This window comes from Gorilla gorilla, chromosome 4, assembly GCF_029281585.2.
Source record: "Gorilla gorilla gorilla isolate KB3781 chromosome 4, NHGRI_mGorGor1-v2.1_pri, whole genome shotgun sequence".
Classification (NCBI taxonomy): Eukaryota; Metazoa; Chordata; class Mammalia; order Primates; family Hominidae; genus Gorilla; species Gorilla gorilla.
In genome coordinates this window covers 100477053-100496335 of record NC_073228.2, presented here as the reverse complement: position 1 = coordinate 100496335, position 19283 = coordinate 100477053, and the positions used below count along the sequence as shown (strand labels likewise).

Sequence of the window (19283 nt, the reverse complement as noted above, 5' to 3'; positions counted from 1 at the left end):
TCCCAGCACAGCAGTCCAGCTTTGAACTTGGAGGAGGTAGATGCCAAAGAGGACATTAACATTGAACTCCACAGAAGTGAGCATCATAACCATGGTGCACAGATGTGGCTACCTGCATTACAGAAGATCCACCTGGTGTCCCCAGATCCCTCCAAACATGGGTGGAATCACAGGAATTCAGACGTCTTGTTTCCTAGCTACTGTGTCCTGAGCTTTGCGGCATCTTAATTCCAGTGTTACTACGGACATAAATGGTGTCCTAATATTTTTTCCCTTTCTTCAGTATACTATGAAGTTCAATGTCAATTGACATAGTACCATAATAAAGTATATAAAATATAATTTTACCTATAATTCTTTAGTATTATATGAGCATACAGAGACCATAGTTGGTTCTTACCATTAAATGAAAGACTTCCTTTTTTTTCTCTCTTGATTGAAAATAGAAAAGGGGAAACCAGGCTAAAAAGGGTTTGGGTCAGAGCTTAATGGCATATTAGGGTGTCTATGGGTGTGTGTGTGTGGTTGTGTGATTCATTTCCACTCTCATGTCAGAAGAGACCCTTGGAATCAGAGTAAGTTTTACTTTGTTTTAGCTCAGTTTCACTTTCAGGGTTCTATGATATCAGGGTTAAACTCATCCATTTAAATTGCAAGCCCAAATGTTTTCCAAGTGTCTTTTTTTCAAATACTTTTCATCTAACATTGTAAAGATCAAACGTAAACTCCTAGCTTCTGCAAAGCAGCTCTTACCCCAGGGTCTTGCATATTAAATATTTACCGAATTAATGAAACTCTTCCCAGTTTTACTCCTAAAACATACTTTCTGGTGATTCACAGTTTTGAAGTGTGATCTTCTACTACTTGATTAACAGACATGAAATCTAAGTCCTCAGATATTAAAGGAAGAACCGGGACTAAAAGTCACATCTCCTGACTCCAAATTGAGTGTTTTGAGGTCCATCACGTGCTTTACCCCAAATCTCTATTCCCAAAGTAAATTTAAAATGTGTGACTCAGAATTAGACATCTGGAAAAGCATTTTGGGGACAAAGAACAGTCATAGTAAACGTCTACAGCAAAACCTCACAAGAAACTGCAGAATGCCTTAACACTGTGGGTTTGATGTGCTCCTTCCAATGGGAACCTCTAGAGGGCAGTCCACTCTTCATAACAGACAAGTTCTGCTGGGTTTACAAGAACTCTGGGAGTGAACATCTAAAATGTTTGGCATACTTTCTAACAGCTTTCAATCAAACAGGGCACACAAATGTCTCAGGCCCAGTCCAATTTTTGGCTGCGCTGGAGAAGAACGCGACTTAACTATGTATTTAGCTATGGGTTTTTTCTCTTTTTCCCTCTCTCCCTAAGCATGAAGGCTCTAATGTTTAATATGAAATGAACTTGAAACTTCCCTTATAATACTAACCTAATACACTGGAGTAAAACATATTTATTGGTAAATGTGCAAGTAAAGAACAGAAAGAGAACAGAAGACTTGCAGAGAACTACTGCCGGTTGAGAGTTGGAGTCAAAATAGGGGGCAGCGGGTGGTAGGAGCTAAGGTTTAAGAGATAGACAAGAGACAGCCACAGGAAAGGAGGTTGAATTTCCTTGTGTAGATTCAGAATGACTTTAGCAAGAGAGGGACTGGGTCAGATTAGTGTTTTATATATGAATCATTCAGGTAGCTCTGGAGAGAGAATGGAGTGGGCCAGATCTAGAAACCAGGAAGCCAGTTGAGAGACTGTTATATTGGTCCAGTTAAAAGAAGGTGCATTTGAGATAGGGTAGTGGTGGTAGGAGTGGAGACGAGAGGATGGGTTTGAGAAATGCATAGGAGGGGAAAACATCAGGATGTAATGATCAGTTGGATAAAGGGAGTGAGGAGAAGAAAAAAGTCAAGGCAGACATTTTATAACTTTTGTCACTGGGTAAAGAGAAGGTAACAGAACAAATAGAGGTTTAGGTTGGAGGGAAGTGATACATGTAGCTTTTGAGCAATTGAATCCGAAATGTCTGGAGTGCCCAAGAAAAGCTGCCTAGCAGGTGATGGAATTGGTGAGCCTAAAGCTTGGGGGAGAAATTGGAGATGGAGATTGAACTAGAGAGTCATTACTATACAGATGGTAGCTGAAATCCTGAGTGTAGAAAAATCCACCCAAGAAGAGTATCAGTAATGAGAAGAGCGGTAGGCTAAAACAGAAAGGTAGGTAACCCCAGCATGTGGGTGGTGGATGGAGGGAGAGGAGACCATGGTTGAGAAAGAACAGAAACAAATGAGGCAAGCTGAGAGAATATAACTATCATAGAGAGTGAGTGGTGCACACAAGCAACATGGCCAAATGCCCCAGAAACATACAGTGAGACAAAGATTGGAAAATGTCCACTGGATTTTCCAGCTACAATATGGGTGGCCTTACCAAAAGCAGAAGCCAGATTGCAGGGGATGCAGAGTGAATGGCACATGAAGTGGTCACATTGAGTATAGGTAACTCTTTAAAGATGTTTGGATGAAATAGAAGAAGAGATAGGACATCACTAAGAGGACATGGGGGTCAAAGGTAGACTTCTTTTTTAATGAATGGGAAGGAGATGAGTAAGCTTGTAGTCTGAAGAGGACATACCCCTGCAAGAGGAAAGGTGGATGTTTCAAGAGGGAGGATGGCTGTGGAACCTGGTCTTGGCATGTGTAACTGGGGTCGGCCTTGAACAAAAGGAGACAATGCATCTTCTGAAATTGGAGGACGATAATGCAGGGTGTGAGTGGAGCTCTGTTCCTAGGCGTGGGTGAGGCAAGAAATGGAAGGCGCTCATGCTCATTTGCCTCTATAGCAGGATAATGAATTTAGATATCATTTTTGATATTGCATTTATACTGTAGCAGAGTCTCCAGTGGATGAACAAGTCAGCCCTTGTATTGTGCGCTCCTGATCTTGCCTCCAAGGGTAAGGATCACTTTTGTGCTTCTAGGAGAAAAACGAGTTTCTGGGACACTGAGGTAGCAGCTCCATCCTAGGCTTTTGTTTGAAGTGGTTATTTAATTGGGATTCTACAAATAGTCACTACTATGCCTACTGTGTGGCTATATTCATACCTGAGGAAGTGGCATTGTAGTTGAAGGAAGTGAGTGACAGGACCGTGGGGGTGACTTTTCTGGAACAGAGAAAGGGGCCAGTGGCAGAAAGTTGTGCAGCAGGCTGAAAACCAGGCCCTTCCAATACAGTTCCCTGAAGATGGCAGAACCTCCCATGGTGTGGCTTATGGATGTGAAGGGTCCTGAGTCTCCCAGTAGTGAGAACCAGGCCACCTCACCCAAGTTGCACTAGGAGTGGAGGTGGGTGGGCAGGCTTAGGAATAGAACCTCCAGCCTTTAAATGGACCTTTCTGGCCCAGACAATAAACAACTAAGCAGTGACTGTGATAGGCTAGAGAAAAGAGGTCTCTCCTAGAATTTTCTGCACTGAGCAATCCTCCAAGGATGCCTGACTGCCTCTGGAGAGCAGGACCTCCAATAATGACTGCTACTGACCCTTGCCACACTCTGGAGGGAGAATTTCAAACTCGAATTAACAATGAACAACAACAAAACTGTGCTATATGACATTTCTTGCACCTGAGTATTATAAAGAAACTTCAGCCCTAATACAACTCAATTTTCTGAACAAAGTAGGTAGCAAGTTTGCTAATAGTGAGGAGCATATGAAATGGGTGTTGAAGTGAGGGTCTGAGACTCATAAAAATATTTTTAAAATATAGAGTCTTAGACTTATGAACTCAAAGAACGTTGATGTTGGAAGGGACCTGCTGCTTGCTCCAGTTGAAACTGCACTGTACTCCTTTTGCATGTATTTTTAAAATCAGAATAAATGAAGCTCAGAGAGGCTAAGGGTTGCATCTAAGGCCACACAGCTTAGCAGAGCTTCAGCCTGTTCTCTCTCATTTTGCCTTCAGTTGGAACAGACACCCTTTCCAGAGCCCCCCTGAGCAATCACTGTGCTGAGTACACCCCTCGCCCACCACTATTGCTCCGCACAGAAGCCTCCCCAACTCCAGGTCTCACCACAGAAGCTTGACCAGTCCAGTTCCCTACCCACAGCTGACCTCCAACAGCAGGAAGAAGGAGCTTCAGCTTTGGACCTGGTCCCTGGCCCCACCTGACTCCAGGAGGCTGCCCAGATCAGAACAGGGAGGATGCTGGTTTCAGTCGGGAAGACCAAGCAGGAAAAAAAAGGTGAGAAGGCTCATGGGGCCCCATTCCCTTCCATTCACTTCACTCACACAGGAGGAAACTGAGGCCTCCCAGCAGGCCAGAGACTTGCCCGGCCACCTAGGGCGTCTAAGTCAACAGGAAAAGGCTGCTCATTCTGGTTTTTCTTTTTCCAAGCCTCTTTTCCAAACATAGAGCTCCTCATCTGACCGTGCAGAAAACAGCAAAAGACTCCCTGTATTAAAGTCTCACCAGGAACACACTGTACAGGTCACTCAAACTCGGGCACACACTGAGTCCTGGAAGTGCAGACAGAGCCAGAGGAGCCCCAAGCCCCTGCCCCTGTTAACTGGGTCACCGCTTCACACCGAGAAGTGGGAGGGGAAAGGCAACAATTTGCACTTCGTTGATGGGATATTAATGGAATCAGGGAATGGCAAGGAGAGACGCTATAAAAAGACAAGAACTTCTTCCCTTATAAAATTGGCAGCTCAGGTCCTTAAAGAGAGAAAGGACAAACAACAAGGACCAAGGCAGCAATCAGCACGCTGAGCGATAGTGGCCAAAAGGAAACCACCTGGCTGGAGTCAAAGGTACAGATGGAACCCAAGCCAGGAGACCAATTTGTGTGGAGGAGGGAAAAACAGGGCTGGGCAGAGCCAGAAAAGGCTGTTAGGATACCTTTACAGCAAACTCAAGCCTCAATGGGGTGTATGTGAAGGCGTGGGACAGCTCGGCAGGTCCTTGTGGAGTTGCTAAGGAACCTATGCAGTGTCACCAGTTTGAAGTGTTAGCCGGACAGTTTTCTTCATTATCCTCCCCCGACTTGCACCTAGAGATAAAACTACCCCATCATGTCACATTTGTAGACTTCCATGTCGTCGCTCTGTCCTCAAGTTTGGACTCACATCTCAGTTTCTGGGACTTGTAAGACCAGGTATCTCAAAGGAAGGCACAATATTCTGCATGCAACATGATTTTAGAAGTACACAACCATTTTTATTTTAATATATTTTTATCATCACCCACTACTTAGGATAAGCAATATTAATTTTATTTATCATTTAAAAATTTACTAAAGTAAAAAAAAAAAAGCCGAAATCAATTTAAAGAAAGAAAAGTATTCCAGCAAAATTAATGAAGGTGATACACAACAGCCATAAGTCTGGGAAACGCTGCTCAAGGTACTCCCAATCAAGGGGCAACATTGGCTGCAGAATGAGCTGTGTCTCACCATGAGCCTGAAGGAAAAATACAAGGCTGAAACATGGTCTTATAATAAATGGTGTGAATTCTCCTACCCTCCGTTGCTACCCCTGAGGTTTGTTTTGTTTTGTTTGTTTTGGGAGAAGAAGGCTTTTATTGATCTCTTGTATAAACTTTCCAGATGGGCATATTTGATTTTCCTATTTTACAACTGGGGGACTCTGAGGCCTCCTTTATCCCAGTCACTTACAGAGCCAGTGATTAGGTGAGCCATGAGGGGCTTCTGGCTCCTAACAAAGTTCTTTTATAGAAGAAGCAGAAAAGTGTCAGGAGTGACTGTTCCACCTTCTGCCAATGACATGTTGACTGTGTGATAAGAAACAAACTTTGGCCCATGAATGATTATATCCCCATCTTTCCTCTCCATATCACTATCATCTAAGGCTGAAAAAGCAAAACCAGTTAGACAAGGATTTAATCCATAGTAATCTCTGCATTGAAAAGCCTTCCAAATCTGTGACATTTCTGTCTATAAACCCACCAGGCAGGGATAGTGCCAGGATAAAGATGAGATTCAGTAAATACGTAATGTTGTCAACAAAATAATCTCCTTAAACTCTGACCTTTGAATCAGCTAGTTACTTGCAGAAAATGAATAAAAACATATTTAAAAAGCATGTTTTTATATGCTGGTGAGTATATAAAAACAAGGAGAATAAACTGCAATACAGCATGAGCTGATTGATTGAACTGAAAAACAGGAATGATTTGGTGTTTTGCCTAAAATAACTGAAAACATGAATGATGTAGTATTTTTGTTTAAAATAACTGAAATGTTTTTCAACAAGTTGATTGAGTTCATTACTGCTGTTTGTACAGGCTCTGCCTGTGTTTCCCGGTTGCATAACTTAGAAGTGGGGGATGCCACATACTTCCCCTTTGTCATCTTCTCCTACCTCCTCCTTTGGTTTGGTTTCATGGAGTTCTGTGTGTAAGAAAGGGAACAAGAGTAACGGAGGTAATCTGACATTTAAGGAAAGATAAAGGAGAACTAGATGTGGAATCATTAAACTGGGTTTTAGTCTCTTCCCCTGGTCCTCAGTTTTCTCATGTGTAAAATAAGGTGATAGGACTCCTGAGTCAAGGTTTCTTAACCTGTAGTCCACACCCTCAGCTTCATAAACCTTCTAAAACTGAACATAAAAATCTTTCCTGGAAATGGAATCCATAATTTTTATCTGATTTGCAAGTGTCATCAACTGTTGTCCTAGATTATTTTTAAGGTCACTTCCTGATCTAGTATTTTATTATTGTCACAGGCAGAAAATCCCAGCAGATATGCAGTGGCATGGATCCAGGTGACAGAGATGAGCACAGAAGTTACTGCTTTCCTTATTCCTCTCCTGATGCTGAGCACCCATGACTCTTCACACTCTCCCAAAGTCACTCCAGGGTCCACACACTCATACATAATGGGCTACCTTCTCAAAAGAAGGGAACCCTGGGTTCAGAACACAAGACATAACACCTTTGCTGTTATGAAATCATAAAAGAATTCTTGGATGTTCACAAACTAGATTTGCCCAGCTCCCACATCTTATTTTCATTAGCTTTGACTAAAGGGAAAATTCCTCATGACACTATCAAGGGAAGCTTTAGAGCGACTGAAGTCATATGCTGATTGTTAGAAGCTTCTTAAAAGCATGATTTTCATTGCCATCTAAATGTACAGAGGCTGATAAACTGCATAGGAACTGGGGAAAAGGGGGTGAGAAGAAGTAATAATAAAACGATGAGCTATTGAAAAGGTATGACCATTAAAAAATCCCCAACTGATACATTTGTCCATAAAATGAAGCCCCTTGAGACATCACCATGTTTCCTCTGTTCTTACTAAGCTAAGTGAGAGGTGAGTGGGCACTGAACCTTCTCCCTTCCTCACTGACACAGAGATGGTGGGGGAAGCCAAGGGGAAGCACCTCTCTTCCGTCCACATCCTGGAGTCTGGCTAACTCTTACCAAACAAGGGAGAAAATATGTCTTAGGTGGAACCATATAAAACTGCCATCTTTGTAAATTTTTTAAAAATGGTCAAATATCAGCAATTTCATATGGTTCAACTATGCAATATCTCCAAAGCAGGACATCCTAACCATTTGGGTAATGACAAGGTGTTCCTGACTCATTGTTCTTTGGCAGAAATGACTAACTCTGGAGAAAAAGACAAGAGATGGGTAATTCACTGTGAAATCAAGTTGGCCCATTCTTAATGATTAAAATAATGTCCTAAAAAGACAGAAATGTTTAACTTCCAAGATATCTTTTAAACCAACCCAGAAAATAGAGTTATGCTTGTTACAGAATTCAATTTAACAAATCTCTGCTCAGAGCCTAATTTGTACAAAGCACAGACTGCTGAATATAGGAATATTTGCAGAGTTTCTTGAGATTAATCTGATAGTGAGGGAGAAATCCTTCAATACATGGAGAATAGCTAATGCCACAGGAATTATTTGCTAACAAAGAAAGGCATCTGGGTCATCAGCACCATTTCTGAAATTGTTAAATCTTGACAGTAACGATTACAGCTTTGTTAGGAGCAGAAAATGTCAGGAGCATAAACAGTAGCCTGACTTCTCGTGTTAGTGCTACTGGACATGAGGCCTTCTAAAGAAAGCAATAATGCAGTAAAATACGACTCTGGCTTTGTTATTTCTAGCTGTAGCTCCCCAGGGAAACTGGGCAGTGGGGCCTATGTTCTAGGGGGGATCCCTGTAAAATTTACAGCATCTGTGGGCAGGAGCAGGGCTCCTGTTGATTGACATTCCTAGCAAGGCCCATCTGTTTGTTCAGCTTTTTCCTGAGGGAGCCAGAAAGGGCTTGCTTCAGTTTCTTATAATGAGTTGAAATTCCTAATAAGAGAGAGCTTTGTTGTTGAGTCAAAATATTAAGAGAAGTAATATGCTGACATTTTAAAATTCACAACTTTCACCAATTTAAAAGCACACGTTATCACACTGCTTTCTTAACATTTCTATTCCTGGTGCAAAAGTGAGGCTAATTGCACTCTTGCGCATACCCAAGTGGTTTCAGAGAGGATCCAGGGTCTCCAATGGACCCTCAGTTATCAATGAATCCACAAGCATTACTGCTACTAATAGAAGATGATAGATAGTAATAATAATAAGCTTGTAATAATAAGGCCAGCTAAAACTTTATGCCAAGAAAGAAAATTTAAGATATGATTCTTGCCATATGGGTTGGAGAAAAAGAATTCATAAATTATTTTAAAAGTTACTAAATAAAACACAGATAGGACATTCTTCATAATTTCAAAATATACCATATGAATAATAAATGCCATAGGGCTAAGGAGAAAGGGAATCTCAGATGGAAACTGGAGGGGTCTGGAAAGAACTGAGGAGGCGGAGCTTTACCTGATGATTTCTTGTTTTGCTTCACTTTTCCACAATGAGAAAGGGAAGGTAAATTATACCCAGTGAAGAACCAGGATCAAGAAGCAGGAAATGGCATGATAGTTAGTGAGTATAGAAGAGCTTGGCTGGAAATGAAGGGTCAAATATTTTTCTTGGAGGAGATAAAACCTAACTAACTCAAGTCTTAAGTCAGATGGTCTGAAATGCTATTGGAGGCCATGTCACATCTTTTCTTGCAGTGAGCGAGTGAGAAAGACTGATGGTTTGTCAATCTTTTTCTTCATTAAAATAACTGGCACCGAATCTGCCTTGATTTCTGCTGCTCTGAAAAGTGTACACAAACGCCCAGAAAGGAAACCTAGTAGCAAATGGATATTCAGTTCTGTAGCCATGTCACAAGGAGAGAGAGAGAGAGAGAGAGAGAGAGAAGGAAAGACAGACAGAGAAAAAAGCAAGCTAAATTCATTGTTAATGCTTCTGACCTGCAAAAACAAATCAGAAGATAACTCCATCCAGTGCAATAAAACACTCATCCAGGCCTTCTGGGCAATTCCCTGTGATTTGGGAACCCAGTAAGTTGCCTGATGGAGCTGACAGATGCCATGAGTTTTTAACATTTTTCAGAAGAGCAGTTAGAAAGAAATAGTACCTGGGATCTTTAATCGTCAGTGGAAATGCCAAGGAAAGCCCAGCTTCACAAGAATGAAAGGCAGCAAAAGAATAAACAAAAGTTGATTATTTCAACCAAAGCTACATGTGTCCTCATTTCAGAACCAGTTGAGTTGCTGGTAGAGATCTGGGCTCATTAGGGGCATCTGGTGGAGGAAGCCGGATGGCAGGAAAGCAGAATAATCATCTTCATAATCACTAAGATTTGTACAGCACTTTACAAATTGTAAGGCACTTCCAAATATATGACGTAATTTAAAATGCCCAAGGCTGAGTGAGATCAACAGAGTGAGTGTTATCCTCATTATAAATACACGGAAGCTGCTGGTGCATAAGCGACTGCCCTAAGTTATCCCTAGAGTGAGTTGTTGAATCGCTCTTCTGATCTCTGATCCATTGGTCACAGAATTGTCTTCTCTACCTTAGAAGCACAACACAGTTAAAAGATACATGCGAAGAAAACCTTCTCGTTTATTTTGTGCTAATCCAAGATGTCTCTAAGTGTCTTGAAAACTTTATTACTGATTCTAAAATTACATTTTCAGCCCATTATTCCACTGAGTGTTGGGGGTCACTCTGCCGTTTTCAAGGGGAGAGAATTAATGCCCTAAAATACTATTTGTAAATCATGAATTAACATCTTTCCTGTAAAAAGGATGGCACTGGTTAGCTACCATTCTCGAGAGAAATGAGAAAATAGTTCCTCAAATAATTTTCTGTGTTCTGTAGATTGAATAAGGATCCCAGTAGTATACTTTATCTTTGAAGGAGGAATCCCTTGGGGATCAGAAGGCAGTATCATGCTTTTTTCTCTTGTGTGGCTACTGCAATAAGTCATGATAATGATAACAATTACCATTTATTGAGAAGTTACTATATGCCAAAAACTGTAGTAAGTCCTTTACACATACTACCTGATCTAATCCTTACAACAAATTTGAGATTCAGGTGTTATTATTATTACCACTTTACAGATGACAAATGTGAAACTCAGGAAAGTCAAATAACCTTGTCCAAAGTCATACACGGAATAAGAAACAGAACTGAAATTAAACTGAGATCAGTTTCACTCCAAAACCATCCCCTTGCCCATGATATGCTCTCACTATAGATGGCAAACTTTACCATTTCCATTGCTGCACAAGGTGATTGCTTCTGCTCCATCCCCCTTCAACCGTTCCAGAGAAGGAGCAGTTACCACTTCTGAGCAGACCGATAAAAACAATGGTTAAGTAACAAATTGGCCCCTGACATTTGAATCAGCGTTGAAACCTAAAATAAGTATAACATCATAAATCATAGAAGAATAGAACTTGGTGAAATCTCAAGTGATCATGAACTCTATTCATAATCATTCAATTAACACACTCACTGAGAATCTGCTGTGTGCCAGATAATGCGACAGATGCTGAAGACAAAAAAAAAAAAAAAAAAAAAAAATGAAAAGCCATAGTTCCTGCCTTTGAGTAATTTACATTTTTAAAGGAAATACAGGCCTGCAAACAAACAATGGCAATACCATTAACAAGTATAATAATGAGGTATGTACAAATTAAAGAGGGGGCCCAGTGAAGAGAATGATCAACAGTTTGGGGTTCCAAAAAAGCTTTCTAGAAAAAGATGCTTGAGCTGGGTCTTAAAGTAGGAATAGGAGTTTGACAGATAAAATTATGTGGGAATGATACTCCAAGAAAAGAAGAGGAGAACATTCAAAGCCATGGGATATAAAAACACATGTAGTGGGGACCTGTGAATAGTTCAACATCGCTAAAGTTTAGGATGAGGGTAAGGGTAGCAGAGACATTAGACTAATGAGGCTGGTCATGGAGGACCTTGTAGGTCATTCAACGTGAGATGATATGCCATTGAAATCAGAAGGGAGATTACCACAATAGATTGGGAAAGGGTGGACTAGGAACTCAGCAAAGCAGCAGCACCAGAAGAAATGGGTTAAAGAGGAAAGGTAATAAGGGAACCAAATCAACATAAGTTAACTTAATGACTGATTAGATGAGACAGTTTGGCAGGTAATAGGGGGTGGGGAAAAGTCATGTGGATGATATCCAAGTTTTTGGTTTGGTTGGATGACTGAATGAGCAAGTTGGGTGAAAAGGTATTCCGTTGGGAATAGTTTGAGATGGTATCTGTAGCACACCATTGGTGAATGTTCTGCAGACCCTTAGACACGTGGAGAGACTTAATGTATCATCTGGATCGCCAAGTTGGGTCTTTGTATACCCAGCCAAAACAGAAATCTACCCATTGGTGCCATCTACCCATTTGTGCCATTTTCCTCACCATGAAAGACATTGGCATTGTTAATTTATATTGCTTCTTTCTAAGAGATCGGAGGCTGGGTGCAGTGGCTCACATCTGTAATCCGAGCACCTCGGGAAGCCAAGACAGGCAGATTGCTTGAGCTTAGGAGTTTGAGACCAGCCTGGACAACATGGTGAAGCCCTGTCTCCACAAAAAATACAAAAATTAGCCGGACGTGGTAGCGTGAACCTGTCGTCCCAGCTACTTGGGAGGCTGAAGTGGGAGGATGGCTTGAGCCTGGGAGGTGGAGATTTCAGTGAGCTCAGATCACACCGCTGCACCCCAGCCTGGGCAACAGAGTGAGACTCCGTCTCAAAAAATAAATAAATAAATAAATAAAATAAATAAAAAATAAAAGAAAGAAAAAGAAAAGAAAGAAGGAAAGAAAGAGAGAAAGAAAGAAAGAAAGAAAGAGAGAAAGAAATAAAAAAGAAAGAAAAGAAAGAAAGATTGATTGATTGCTTGGAGCTGATTTTACATCCCAAATTTATTTATATGCCTGCAAATAAGCATGCGTAGGAATTCTCTAACTCTCTTTTTTCATAGAGATTCTAGTCTTCAGCTTTAGTTTCCTACCAATCAACCATTTTATTTTATTTTATTTTTGAGACAGGCTCTCACTCTGTCACCCAGTCTGGAGTGGAGTGGTGTGATCTCAGGTAACTGCAACCTCTACCTCCTGGGCCCAAGCGATTCTCCCACCTCAGCCTCTCAGGTAACTGAGATTACAGATGCTCACCACCATACCCAGCTAATTTTTGTATTTTTAGTAGAGACGAGGTTTCACCATGTTGGCAAGGCTAGTCTTGAACTCCTGAGCTCAAGTGATTCACCCACTTCGGCATCCCAAAGGTTTGGGATTACAGGCATGAGTCACTGTGCCTGGCGACCAATCAACCATTTCTTATACAAATATAGAAAGGATCATATGGAACAATGACCAACTTATATATAAGAACCTGTTTACTCTTGTCACTTCATAAAAGTTAAGTGGCACCTGGGGAAAAGTGTAAGGGTTATAGTAGTGTACCTTGTCATGAAGAAAAAAAAAATGAGTTCTCAAATAACACACATTAAGAGACTATTTTTGTATATAAAAGCTTGACCATTTTTTAAAATGTTTAATTGGGTATCAGGTCCTTAGGGTGCAGTGTTACAATAAAAACCTTGAAAAACTAAAATACATTCATATTAATGTTTTCTCCTCATAAATGCCTTGAATTACAAATAAAGAATTACCACAAGATGAAATGAGGAGGAACATTCCTTCTATTTTAAAGACTAAAGAGTGAAAGTAGGGAGGAAATGAACTGATATGTCTCATGTGTGTCTAAGTAGGCAAGAAAGGCTAAGTGAGAATTGTTAAAGGACATTCTAATTACGATTAGGATAAAGGCCAGTTCAGCTAAGCAGTCACATCTGGCTTCTAGTGATACCATTCTACATAATGGAAATAATAAGTTAAGGTAGTAAGATTGTTGGAGTCTCTTGTGCGTATTAGACTTATTTCCTCAGTGAGTCAGACTTAGAATGTCAGAGAGATCAATTTATGTGATTACAATTAATAAGGTAATTAAGAAATGGAGACAGCTCAAGAGGATATTGCCTGATAATTAATAACCAGCTGGAAAGGATAAGGGTCCTAGGGAAAGGTGAATTAAATAAAGATCAGCTTGGAGAATTTCTATCAATAAGATATGGGCTATTTTTTAAGGCAGTCAGGGTTAGTATCTGAAGGCCATCTGCTAAAAAATAAAACTCTAATTAACAGGATTTTTGGAATTTCATGTCCTATAACATTTTAGAGAGGCCAGAAAGAAGGTCAGAAATAGGCAGGGAGAAGGAAAGAAGAAAGAAGGTCAGAAATAGGCAAGGAGAAGGTAAAGGAGAACTGCACTGTTCATGGAAAAGAGCATGTGGTCTAGAGGGAAGGACCCGGTTCTACCTCCACCTCTGCCAGAGATGAGCTGTGTTAACCGGAAGGAAGCACTTCTCTTCAGGGCCCCCAGTTTCTTCATTTATAAAATGAGATGATTGAACCGTATAGCCTCTATGGTTCCCTGTAGCTCTGAAATTTGAATTATAAACACAGGTCCTTGACAATGACAACCCTTAAAAACTAAAAATGAACACTTGGGCCAGAACAATAAGTGGTCATTGTTGGCTATTGCTATTGACTAGCTACCAACAAGCATCAAAGCTCCTGACTTTAAAGAAAAAAATTAAAAAGAAAAATATGGAAGGAATTGTCCCATTTTCTTAAGTCATGCACCTGAAAATAGCAATGAAAAATAAAGCAGGGGACTATGGTTTATTTTTCTTTGCAGCTCCCGATACTTGTAACCAGATAATTTATGGTTACAGGAGGTCTAGCTACAACTATTGACAAAATACCCCTTGTCATAAGAAACAACATAAAGCATTCACCTCAAAGCTCAATCCCCTCAGTGACAATGTTCTCTGGAAACCAAAGCTTAAAAATCCCTGTAACTTGTTAAACTAGGAAGTGTCCTTGCTAATCAGACACTCTGGTGGTTAGGTAAAAACATCTTTGAAAAAAGGCACCAAATGTGTTATGTACACAGAGGCAAGTGACAGAACAGACAGCTGCTTGCTGGGACCTCAATTTACCTCCCACTTCTCCAAAAGGCTTCAATACCTGAACATCGACTGAAGTTTCTAGGCTGAAGTTTACACAAATGGAACTGAAGGGTCAGAGCAGAGAGTTGCAAAAGTCAATTTTCCTCAGGCCGAAAAGCAAGGTAGGCAGGTTAAGCAGGGAGGGGACAAAAGCCTTCATGCCACCGTATACTCACCCAAAACAAAACAAAAGCAACATGTGGGAAGAATAATGGCAGAAGTAAGGTAAGAGTCCCTTTCTCCTCCTTATAAGCCCACCATACTGGGAGAATGCAATGTAAGGGTGAAGAAAGCAGCCACCTCTGGTTTCTACCATCATCAGTGTAGTAGTGGAGTTGGGGGAAAGCATTTTACAAAATCTAGTAATTTTCTGATATGTTGAGGCAATGTGGGGTTATTTAGAACTTGAATATAAAGATATCAGAAGCTGCGGCAGGAAAACACGCAACTGAGAGAAACAAAAAAGTCAAACAATGGGGTCTCTTTCAAAGTTTCTGCCCCTGTCCCCTTGTTCTCCTCTGGGCCAGAAGCTGCTGCACATTTGGGTGGATGGGAAGCCCTGAAACATCTAATTGCTGGGCCCTTCCCAAGGGTCTCAGATGGCATGTTCTCTTTTCTCCACAAGCACCTAGGCACCAGAAAAGCTGCATAAGAATGAACAGCAAGGCGTTTTCAAAGGGGAAAACAAGAGTCATTCAGTGACAGGCAGCTTGTCAAGCAGGTGTAAATAGATAAGGGCCGTGGCTCCCGGTTGGAGAGGGATGATGGGCAGGCTGTGAGGCAGGAGGTAAAGTTCATTGTTGGTGTCCCTGCAAATGACCGTAGCACTTTCCGCACCTCTGGCAAGGCTCTCTTCTCTGGGATTCCTTACACAGCATACCAGCCTCTGTAGCACCCTCAGGGCCAACCAAGCAGCCTCCCAAAATGTAGCTGAAGAATCACAATTCCCAACTCTGAGGTTCTACTTGTATTCTTGTTTCCCAAGTTAAGCAGTGATGTAAATTCCAATAGTAGACCACCAAATAAATTGGGCACACCAGATAAAATAGACTCCCTTCTATGGATACTGCACATCAAAGGGAACCCATTCTTTCAGGCCCCAAGGAGTAGAAAAATTATTCTGGCAATAGATGGTTTGAAAGGATTGTAGTTTGTGATTAATTATTTAAATCCCAAGTATTTAACCTAAGACATCCAGATAGGTAATCAGTGAATAAAGCTCTTGTTGGGTTTGTTTCGTTTTGTTTAACAAAGCAGTTTACTTGGAGAAGGGAGATACCATAGCATGGCAGTATACAGAAATAATAACAATGGACCTGAAGTCACCTAGAAGAGCAGCCATGATAAATAGAGTTAAATATACTCACCAGGACATCTGTATGTCATGCTTACATTTTTCTTTATAACTCAAACGTTTTATAATGTGGAAAGAGTAACAAGCTAGGAATTCAAATCTAGCTTCCAGTTCAAGCTCTGTCACTAGCCAGTTATGTGACCTTGGGCAATTTGCCTCCTTGGGACTCAGTTTTCTTACCTATAAAATGAGGACACTGGTGACTTGTAAAATTCTTCAAGAGCCAATTAATGGCCCAATAATCTTGGACCATGATTATAAGAATGCTCATTTAGAAGAAAAGAACATTCCAGTCTGGTCAGAAATTTCAAGACAACCATCCAGACACACTTTGCTAATTATTCATCACTATGACACTTTGAGCATAAGAAGGCAGCAGTATTAATGTGTCAGAATATGCAATACTGTTTTATGAGTTTGCAGGCTCTAACAAAGTGGTTATCAACCAGAAGCCATTCTCACTGCCTCAGGCAGGAGACACCAGTCAATGTCCGGAGACATTTTTGGTTGTCACAATTGGAGTGGGGTTGGGGTGTAAGAGGCTGAGGAGTGGGAGGATGTTACTGGCATCTAGAAAGTGGAGGCCAGGGCTTCTTTTAAACATCTTATAACACACAGGACAGTCTCCACCACAAAAAATTATCTGGTCCCAAATGTCACTAGGGCCGAGGTGGAGCGCTATGAATATAATGGCTAGGCAGATAGCTGAGTGATGAAACAGGTAGGTAACCTGGAGAGATAAGCACTCTCACCTTTACAAGGCTGTGCCCATGTAAGGATGAGGGCCTGCTGCTGCAATCCTCCATTTCCTCCTGTCATCAATCTAGATTTTGTAGGAACTCATCTGACTTCTGAATCATGGTGACGACTCACCAGTTATTTTAACATATTAAATTTCTGAGGGAAGGGGGACTATCAGATTCAGACTGCAGGCTGCTGGTGGGCAACCTCTGTTTTAGATGGCAGACACCCAACTGCATCCCCCTAGCCTGCAAGAGAAATTGTTCAAAGGAAACATGGCCACTTGAACTATTCTGCAATTCTATAAGGTTAAATAGTTTTTCAGGGGCAAGGGACTGTCTAGTTGTACAACTAGGAAAAACATGCAGTGAGTGATGAGGAGCAGCAAGTTAAATGTGTTTTTCTTATTCAATCTTGAATTTAGCCTATATTCAGGTTTTGTTTATGTTAATGCCAACTTGATTTTCTCTTCCTTTAAGTCAGATTTAATCCAGGAGCCCCAGTGCTGCTCAGAGAATATCAAACAAAAGCCGACCGGGCACGGTGACTCACGCCTGTAATCCCAACACTTTGGGAGGCTGAGGCGGGCGGATCACCTGAGGTCAGGAGCTCAAGACCAGCCTGGCCAACATGGAGAAACCCCATCTCTACTAAAAATACAAAAATTGGCCGGGTGTGGTGGCAGGCGCCTGTAATCCCAGCTACTCGGGAGGCTTAGGCAGGAGAATTGCTCAAACCCAGGAGGCAGAGGTTGCAGTGAGCTGAGATCATGCCATTGCACTCCAGTCTGGGAACCTGGGCAAAAATTCCGTCTCAAAAAAAAAAAAAAAAACCAAAAGCCTTTCCAAAAGAGGCCACAGCCTTTTTAATGAGCTGTCAGTCTCAGCTGCTTTGAATGCTATAACTTTCTTAGGAGGAGTAGTTACTGCAGAGTCCTCATGTTTCACCAGGGCATGAAATGTGAAGGCTCCAGAAACATTTGTTTTTCAGCAGGGCGACACAGGGATTCAACAGATCTCTGCTATGAGGAGCCTGGTTAGATATGAAGAGGTGTCAACACCTTTCCTCACTACTTCCTTTTGGGATCTCTGCTATGCCTAGTAGTGAGGAAAGGTGTTGACACCTCTTCATATCTAACTAGGCTCCTCATTGGTATCATTAATTAAAAACCACCCGGCTGGCCCTGGACTTCTCACTGCTCATTGATGGAAATTTTATCTGGCCTTTTCCTAGGTTCAGACACCTGACTTGGACAGCAGACACTCACTTTGGAGCGCCTGGCATGGACTTTCTCAAATAACTAAATAGTGATTCAGTCTTCTATCGCCTAATATCATCTGGAAGTTCTAGAACCCAAAGGTGAGGTTGCTTACTGGTAACTTTGAAGAGAAGGTAACAATACATTATGGTTTCTAAAGCACTTTCAGCTCATCTCACATTGTTTTCACATCTATTGTGACTGTGATACACAGAGCACGCCTGTGAAGTCTGTAGGATTGGTCTTACTATACACATTTCATTGATAGTACAACTAACCTATATAACAACCCATGGGGAAGGTAGTGTAGCACAGATTATGGAGCAGATTGCCTGGGTTCAAATCCGTGGGTTCAAAGTTGTTTCTTATCAACTGTACAAGCTTGGACAAGTTTATTTTTCTGTGTTTCATTTTCATCATCTGCAAAATGAGAATAATAGCATTTACCTGATGTGGTTTGGATGTGCATCCCCTCCCAGTCTCATGTTGAAATGTGATCCCCAATGTTGCAGATGGAGCTTGGTGGGAGGTGTTTTGGTCATGGAGGCAGATTCCTTGTGAATGTCTTGGTGCTGTTCTTGAAGTAATGAGTGATTTCTCACTGTTAGTTCACATGAGAGTTAGTTGTTTAACAGAGCCTGGCATCTCTCTTGCTCCCTCTCTTGCCATGTGACATGCCTGCTTCCCCTTCCCCTTCTGCCATAATTATAAGCTTCCTGAGGCCTCGTAAGAAGTCAAGCAGATGCTGGTGCCATGCTTCTACAGCCTGCAGAACCACGAGCCAAATAAATGTCTTTTCTTTATAAATTACCCAGTCTTAGGTATTCCTTTATAGCAATGCAAAATGTACTAACACACTACCTCATAGGGTTGTCATGAGACTTAAAAGAGTAAATATATATGTAAAGTACTTAGGAAATGGCCTGGCACAAAGTAAACACTGTAGCATTAACTACTAATGTCATTTTCCAGAAGAGGAAACCAAACTACTAGATATCCCTGGCAGTCTGACAGCTGGGAACAGACTCAACCATTTTACTGTCACTCAATGAAGAAATCAACAAGCAAAGTGTGGAGTGATATGTCAGTTGCCCATCATGCAAGGGGGACATTGAGAATTTGAAACCTTGGTCCCTTGACTTCAGATGCAGTGTCTTTCCATCTCACCATGTGGCCTTGGGTATGATAGCATGCCTGGGAGAACAAGCAATGAAGGTGTAAAGATGTATGCAACACAGCAACTTGTTATATCTTACTTTGAACAGTACCAAGAAAGCCTTCATGGAGTGCTGAAGTATATGAAGACTATGGCCCTCTGGAACCAAAAGCTGTGGGAGCAAGAATAAAATTAATCAGTCCAGAAACACAGTTCCTGAAAACTTGTGGAGCTATCACCATTATCTCTGAAATATGTGTGCCAATACATCGGCAAAAAGCATTCACTTCCCA

At 41.3% G+C, this 19283-nt stretch overlaps 1 long non-coding RNA gene across 1 annotated transcript in view; it reads right to left on the bottom strand.

Annotated features, from left to right (window-relative positions):
- Window positions 1-19283, bottom strand: part of LOC134758441 (uncharacterized) — a 425889-nt gene that overhangs the window by 43983 nt on the left and 362623 nt on the right. Inside the window, exon 4 of the long non-coding RNA XR_010133633.1 lies at window positions 19091-19162. This is a non-coding gene — a long non-coding RNA (uncharacterized lncRNA). The remainder of the gene's footprint in view (window positions 1-19090; window positions 19163-19283) is intronic.